The sequence below is a fragment of the Schistocerca serialis genome, chromosome 6, assembly GCF_023864345.2.
Source record: "Schistocerca serialis cubense isolate TAMUIC-IGC-003099 chromosome 6, iqSchSeri2.2, whole genome shotgun sequence".
Lineage (NCBI taxonomy): Eukaryota > Metazoa > Arthropoda > Insecta > Orthoptera > Acrididae > Schistocerca > Schistocerca serialis.
Genome location: NC_064643.1, coordinates 724,333,885 through 724,342,877, shown reverse-complemented (window position 1 = coordinate 724,342,877; position 8,993 = coordinate 724,333,885).

Below are 8,993 nucleotides of genomic sequence, written 5' to 3'. Positions count from 1 at the left end.
GTGGGAGAGCACAATCATTCCGGTGCTTAAACTCGCTAAAAAAAAACCTTGATCTGGATAGCTATCGGCCCATCAGCCTCACCAACATTCTTTGCAAGCTGCTAGAACTTAGGGTGTGTTCGCAGTTGGGTTGGGTCCTGGAATCACGTGGCCTATTGGATCCATGTCGGGAGAGAGAGGGGGGGACTTTCGCCAGTCACTTTACCACTGCTAATCTTGTCCTTTGAGTCTGCAATCCGAACAGTCTTTTCTAGATGCAAACACCTGGTTAAATCTTTTTTGATTTACGAAAAGTGTAGGAGACCACCTGGCGACACCATACTCTTGCCACATTATATGAGTGGGGGTCTCAGAGGCCCGCTTCTGATTTTTCACGAAAATTTCCTGTCGCTCCGTACTTCCCATGTCCAAGTTTTTTGCCTCCCATAGTTACACTCATATTTAGGAGAATGGGGTCCTGCAGGCCTCTGTATTGAGTGTCTCGACCCGCAGGCCTCTATTGAGTGTGTGTCTATTTTTAGTGGCCATTAACGGTCTAGCAGCAGCTGTAGGGCCGTCCGTCTCACCTTCTCTGTATGCAGACGACTTCAGCATTTCGTATTGCTTCTCCAGTACTGGTGTTGCCGAGCGGCTCCTACAGGGAGCCATACACAAGGTGCAGTCATGGACTCTAGCCCACAGCTTCCAGTTTTCAGCCGCGAAATCGTCTCTCATGGTTTTTTTCGGCGTCCTACCGTTTATCCGGAACCAGAACTTTACCTTAATGACGATTCACTCACTGTAGTAGAGACATATCAATTCTTAGGACTCGTTTTCGACGCCCAATTGACGTGGCTTCCTCATCTTCGTCAGCTGAAGCGGAAGTGCTGGCAGGATCTCAGTGCCCTCCGCTGCGTGAGCAACGCAAACAGGGATGCAGATCGTTCTACACTGCTGCAGCTCTGCAGAGCCCTTGTTCAATCCCACCTTGACTATGGGAGTCCGGTTTATGGTTTGGCGGCGCCTTCAGAGTTGCGTTTACCCGACACAGTGCACAACTGTGGCGTTAAATTGGCAACGGGAGCTTTGGGTCGAGTCCAGTGACCAGCGTCCTTGGTGGCGGCCAGAGTCCCTCCATTGAAGGTTAGGCCTGCGTAACTGCTCGCCAGTTAAGTTGAACATATTCATAGTTCTACTGAGCTTCCGAATTACCATCTCTTTCCATCCACAGCGGTTCATTTCCCGTATCAGATGCCCACGTCAGGGCTTAAGAGTGCTGTTCACATCCGATTTCTTCTGTCTGGAGTCCTTGGCTTTACAACCTATACTCGAGGTCAATTCACGAACACCTCCATGGTGTACACTTAGGCCAAAGCTTCGCCTGGATCCTGCACATGGTCCTAAAGACTCAGTTAACCCCGCGGCTATCTGTTGTCACTTCCTCTCAATTCTTGACATGTACTGGGACCATGAAGTGCTTTACACTGATGGCTGATGGTCATGTTGGCTTCGCATATGTTCATGGAGGACACACTAAGCAGCACTCCTTGCGGCACTGTTTTCACTGCAGAGCTGGCGGCCATTTCTCGTGCTTTTGAGCGCACCCGCTCATGCCCTGGCAAGTCATCTCTGTTCTGACTCCTTGAGCAGCTTACAAGCTATCGACCAAGGCTACCCCTGCCATCCATTGGCAGCGACCATCCAGGAGTCCCTCTATGCCCTGGAATGGTCCAGTCGTTCCATGGTGTTTGCGTGGACCCCAGGCCACTTCAGAATCCCAGGAAATGAACTTGCTGACAGGCTGGGCAAACAGGCTACACGGAAACTGCTTCTGGAGATGGACATCCCTGTAACTGACCTGCGATCATTATTACTCTGCAAGGCTTTTCGGCTTTGGGAGATGGAATGGCATAATCTCAGTACGCATGACAAACTGTGTTCCCTTAAGGGGCTCCAGAAAGGCTCAAAATCATGAAAAGTTCAATTTTTACTTTTTTGCGTTTTCTGAATCTGCGGACTATTACCTTTTAATAGATATATAATTTATTCAATTCCGAAGACTACAACTATTTTTAATTTTTGTTGAAATGTGTTCTACATGGGCGTGACCCACTGTGGCGCTGTTAAACTGCTGTCAAATGGTGTTATTATTAACGTCCGTGTTCATCAGGTACATTTTAGTGATGTGAGATAAAGTATGTGTTGTGGCTAGCCTGTGATGGTTCAATATATATCGCTGGTGTGATTCTCGATTGTTTCATGTTTATTTACTCTGTCGTTATCTCGAAAATATTCGTAATTAATTCTGTTTCTTGAGTCTCTGTTTTGTTGAAGTATAATAATGAGTAAAAGTAAAGTTATTAGAAATCATCTGAAGGCTTTTAAGAAAAGGAGAAATGTTGGAGAGCCAAAGGTATGTGTTATTACTGTAAACAATAAAGACGATAACCAAGTGAGTGAACCTAACCTCTCAAGTACAATTGCCCATAGCAGTCAAAGTGGGAAAGAAAATACTTCACAGAAGAAGCTTGGTTCAATGAGTGAAAACTATGAATGTTTTATGGGCGAATCGGATGTGAATGAAATATTTGATATGTCGGTTCTTGAAGGAATTTTTTCAAACTGTGTAAGATGTATTCATTGTAGTGAAGTTGGTCTGGAACTCTCCATAATAAAGCACGTAGGACTTGCTAGTGAAATACAACTGAAATGTGATAAGTGTTCATACATGACCACCTTTTGGAACAGTGTTGCAGTAACTCCAACTGAAGAAAATGGTAGCAAAATCTACGAACACAACAACGAGCGATGCTTGCTTTAGACAAGGAACGCCTTCGGGCTGCAGACAGGGCTGTAAAGAGTCTAGAAATACAAGCAAGAGTAAACAGGAGGAGGAACAAGAGGAAGCTGGAGGAGGAGTTTGCAGAGGATAAAGATAATCCATCCTATGGACCTGGAATGCACTAAAAAGTTAATCCAATCTTTGTCGCTCGATTCCCAAAACTTTTATTTTCTCATACTAATTACATGTTTTCTAAGGATCTTCCAAACATATTTGTTTCAAACTTTCAGTAAATGTTACACAGTACCTTCTGCATAATTTAACACAGCCTTTTTCCAAAAAAAACCGTATATTTTTGAATATATAAATAAAAAACTGCAAAAAAATGTGACTTTTCATTACAATTGAAAAAAAACATCTTTAATAACTGAACTAAAATTTTGTAAAATCCCTGTGTTAAGTTGTAGCTCATATTCCAATAAATAATCTGTAAAAAGTTCAACTTCCTACCTCAAATACTTTGTGAGGAAAGATGTAATTTATAAGCGTTATTTTAACATTGCAAGTATAGGGCGTTCCGGAGCCCCATAAGGAGACAATGAATGTGTGGAAGACCTCCATGTTGGCCTCTCGCAGGGACTATGTGGTTCTCTGTCGGCTCTGCATTTACCATACGTGGCTAACACATGGCTATCTCCTCTGTCACAAGGACCCACCTTGGTGTCACTGTGGCTAACATATGACTGTCGTCCACATCTTGCTAGACTGCCCACTTCTAGCCGCTCTGTGGCGGACTTTTAACCTTCCCAGCACCCTAGTTTAGGTGTTGGGCGACAATGCCTCAACAGCAGATTTAGTTTTACGTTTTATTCGTGAGGGTGGTTTTTATCGTACCTTAGAAGGATGGGCATTTAGCCTTCTCTATGAGGTCGCCACTTTCCCTCCATTTTAACACAGTCGATCTTTCTTTGCATTTGTTTGTATTGGTGGTCGTCTTTTCCCTACATGCGTTCATCTCGCCTTGTCTTTTGTGTTGCAGAGTGGTTGGCTCATCCTCTTTTATTATCGTGATCAGCCAGCCCAGACCATATGCTATGTGGTTTTAATACCTGCTACTTTTCCTTGTGGTGTATGTTTTCCCCGTTTTTTGTTCGTTCCATTCGTTTTCTTTTTATGTGTGGTGTTGGGTATTTTTGTACCTTGAGCCTTGCTTGCGTCAGGACAAAGGGACTGATGGGACAAAACTACATGGTCTTTATACCCCAAACCAACCAGTCAACTGTTTCCAGGTCATCCCAGTGATGCCAACCTGAAGACACGAAAGTACAAAACTAGTCGTACAAACTGTTTCCTTCCTGTATCAGTTTGTATCTTTAATTATTGAATGTCCCTCATTTATAAATAGTCTAATGGTAAACGTCGGAAGATGGACGTGGCTGTGTACAGATTATGCAGTTATGTCATTCATCCACGAAAGCAGTGGCTTACAAAACACTTGTTCGGCCGATTCTGTAGTATTGCGCACAGTCTGGGAACCTTACCAGCTTAGATTAATAGCAGAGACAACATCCGACGAAGAGCGGCGCATCTCGTCACGGGATCGTTTAGTTGGCGCGAGAGTGGTACTGAGACGCTCATCAAATTGCAGTGGTAGGCATTACAAGAGAGGCGTTGTGCATCATGGAGAGATTTACCATTGAATTTCCGAGAGAGCACTTTCGAAAGAGTCGGACAACATATTACTTCCTCTCACGTACGTCTCGCGACACGACCACAACGAGAAAACTAGAGAAATTAGGGCTACTACAGAGGTATACCGAGAATCATTCGTACGGCGTGCTATTCGCGAATGAACACGGAAGGTGGGATCAATTAATCATACCACGACTACCCTCAGCTACACACCTTCAGGTGGCCTACGCCTGTCGTGAGACCACAGATATTGAAGATACGCCTTCTAATGGTTGTCCACGGTCAGCAACACCAACCGATGACCGCTAATTACCATCATGGCTCTCTGATACTCATCGCTCTGAATTGCACAGTCCATTTCGGAGGTAACTGGTAGAGCTGTGTTGGCTCACGGTACGCAAGCGCTCTACACGATCGGTTTAGCATATCAGCCTTCATTACGAGGCAACCGTTCAGTTCTCAAAGCACCGTGATGCGCCCAGAAGATGGGAGAGGGAACAGCTGGAATGGGGCCTGGATGTATGGCTTCGGGTTCTCATTGCCAGCGAGTGTAGGATTTATTTTATACTTGATCGTCGTAGAAGAGTGTGGAGGTGGCCGTGTATCAATGCACGTTTGTCATGCAGTCGCACCACTTCAGCAGGGTAGAGTGTGCGGCATGTACCGTCGTCACACGCCTGTCATAGCTATAGAGCAATGAGACTGCTGTGGAGTATCGCGACAGGATCCTCCAGCTTACTGTCCGGCACCACACTGAACACGTAGGCCACGTGTTCGTCTATCAGGAATTTAATGCGCGAGCACACCACGCTCACTTCGCTAACACTTTCGTACTGGAGTCCGAAATCGTGCTCGTCTCCCACGCAAGTGGGCCCGGGTTCGATTCCCGGGCGGGTTGGAGATTTTCTCCGCTCGGGGATTGGGTGTTGTGTTGTCCTCATCATTTCATCCTAATCACTGGTTCGCAAGTCGCCCAATGTGGCGTTGACTGAAATAAGACTTGCACTTGGCGGCCAAACTTCACCGAATGGGGCCTTACGGCCAACGACGCTATACGCTCATTTCATTGCGTACAGGAGGCAGTAATTAGCCGAACTGGAACTCTCTCTGGCATATGCTGGTATGAACTCGGCTGAGCATTGCGGCTGTGCCTAACTGTTACTGCTTGGTGTTGTCGCTCTTTATAACAGCGTCCCTTAAGCACAAACCAGTTAAGATTTCGCCTGATATTTCTCGTACGTTAGGTACTTGGGCTGTGCACGGCTCCGTTTAAAAAAGAATAGCTCGATGTAGTGATAGGATCGAGCCAAGAACGTCTGCTTTCATGCCCCGCAGCTAATTCGCTGCAAATAACAACCTGTAGCTTTGATTATTTAATCAAATAGCGTATGCATTGGCTAAAATTGCGAGTTAATAAGTTTCGCAGAAATGTAAAATAATCGAGAAATGATTAACTTAGTAACAAGGGTTCTATTGTAAGGTATCTGCTTCATGCAGACGACAGAGAATTAAGTTGAATAATCTTTTTTAAGAAGGCATCTAAAAAGCAGTAAGTGGTCCTACGATATTCAGTTAAAATATAGGCAGGAAATACACATACCAAATGCGGTGAGTTTACGTCGACAACGTTGCGAGAATGGTAACAAAATCCCCAAACTAGTAATCGAAGATACGCGAAAACTAGGTTTGTTTAGTAGTCACAATACACGAAATATTCACCAGCTCAAAACAATGCAGAGTTCAACATGATGATTTAAAAGTTATCGCAGGTGATGCAGAGAATAGTAACTCATAGTGTCTGCCCTCAGCTCCGTAATACAAACGGAAAAATTAGTCCTGTTCAGATCTCTCGAAATACAAAGTCCCTTCAGAAGCATGGTAGCGGCCGTTCAGTGCCCAGAATCAATCACCTATACGACTGAATTAAGCATGTTAACGTAGGCAGGTCTGCCATCTTCCAGCACACAGTATAGTGTGCAGAATGGTTCCTTTGAGCTCTTCACTCGAAAAGTGCCTCTTTCCACTTGACTCCAGCATTTTTCCGCAGTTGGCCAGGTCTCATTTGCTGAAGCCTATACCCACCAAGAAATATCTCTTTCCTACGTGCTACAGACGTGATTTGACTCACTTGACTACTTTCCGGGCTAAGCTAATAAATTACAACGATAAAGATGTTGTAAACATTGTTACTCTTGGATAACTTCCAATAATTACAAATAATGGTTAGCCGATAAATAAATAAGCCAGTATTTTTGTGCAAGTACGCTCACGATACACAGCAGATCGTCCTCATACATTATTTAAACAAGCCTTTTAGCCCTGCTTGATAGGCGTGTTTTGGTACTCTGTTAAATTGTGGTGTCCGCTGACCACTTTTAAATTAGCACAGGTTTTTTTAATCGCACTTGGCGACAACATTTAGATAAAGTTACTGGCAGAATAGTATACTGTAAATTAAATACATGGTGACAATTACTGAACTGTATTAAAAAAACGCAAATTAGTTACAAACTACGGCATGCACACACTTTATTCAACGTTTACATGTCTCTACAGATATTCGGATTTAGGTTATGACATGTTTGGTATGCCTACCTTTATTGGCGCTGATGTGGCGCAGACAAATAGTGAAATTCTGCATGACCCGCTGAAGTGTCGGAACGGCGATGCTGTCATGACCTCCTGAATGGCTGTTTTCAGCTAAGCAATGGTTTTGTGGTTATTGCTGTACACCTCGTCTTTAACGCGACTTGATGCTGTCCAGGCGCTCATGTAACTCCTGATAAACACTGTATCAATTTTATCCAGCGATCTCAAAAGAGCAATACGTATCTGACAACACACTACTCCAGTTTTAATCATTTACGAATAAAAAATTTTAGCAGGATAACATGAAATGATGCCTGACCTTCTGCACACATATTTTCGCATTATACCATTCATACAACTGACAAGGCGCTCACAATTTGCCCTGTTGACAAGTCGAAGGTTAGTCGCAACGTTAACGTACTCAATGATGGCTGAAAGCACTTCCAATGGGAGGGGATACGTCAAAAATAACCCAAATGTGAGATTAAGACGGTACACCGTTATTTCGTTATCACGCACCTCGGGCACGGTAAAGAGAGCGCGCGCAGCGAACCCTGAACAGAGACAACACGGTCACTTGGCCAGCTCCCTTCACCGCGGGTGTGGAATTCCCAAACTTGGTAGCACTGTTTCACCGCCTCTGATACGCCCACTCACTGAAGTCAACACTTACTTTCAAACCTATACTACGAATGCCACCTCCGTTTGCGTAAAGAGTGATGAAACAACATCTACATCCACATTCTGCAAATGATTGAAGCGCATGGCACAGAGGTTACTACTTACTATGGCGTCTTCCCGTTTCATTCACATATGGACTGCGGAAGGAATGACTAAATGCATCTGTGCGCACTGTATCGTGTTCTCGCGATCCCTATGGGAGCAATACATAGTGGGCCGTAGTATATTCTTAAACTATTTAAAGCCCGTTCTTGATATTTTGGAAGTAGGCTTTCTCGGGATAGTTTCTGTCGTCTTTAAGTGCCCATCAGTTCAATTTCTTCAGCACCTCTGTGACCCACGGATCAAATCAAACTAACTTGTGACCATTCGCTTTGCCCTGTGTATACGTTCAGCATCCCTTGTCAGTCCTATTTGGTACGGGTCTCTCAAACTTCACGGGTCGCGCGAGTAATTTTTATGCACTCTCCTTTGCAGACTGATTCCATTCCCCTGCGAATAATGCTACCTGCATTGACCATGATTGAGCCTGTAAGGTGCGCCCACTTCATGTCCCTAAGAAGATTATAACCAGGTATTTGTATTAGATGACTGATTCCAACCATGACTCGTTGACAGTGTAGTCATAGTTACGTTTTTTCGTTTTGTGGAGTACACAATTACACATTTCTGAACATTTAAAGCAAGTTGCCAATCTTTGTTAGGCTTATCACACCTATCAAGGACTTTTTTTTTGCAATTTGTTTCAGATAGTATTTCATTGGAGGTAACTGCATCATCTGAGTAAAGTCAAGGTTACTTTTATCTGCAACGTCACCAATATGCAGTATGAACAGCCATGTTCCCAATACACTTATCTTGGGCACACTTGAAGTCACTTCTATCTCAATCGATGACTGGACATAACATGCTGTGTCCTCCCTACGAACAAGATGATCCTCAATCCAGTCAAATTTAAACTCTGACACAGACTAGAACACACAGCCTGGTTTAATATACTCACAGTGGCCTGTGATGGGTGGTCCACGCAGCAAGGGGACACTCCTGTCTTCGCAGAAGTGGTCTGGGAGTGACTGCGAGCCATCTACATTGATACCCTACAGTTTACAACTTCACATAATCTTTCTAGCGTTCCGCTCTACAGTAGTGCATGGGGAAGATGCACAACGAAAATCTTTGCGTGCGAGTTCAGATTTATCGTTTTTATCCCAGTGGCCATCCCTCCCATTACAAATGGAAAGCAATGAAATATTTTGGGATTCGGAGGAGA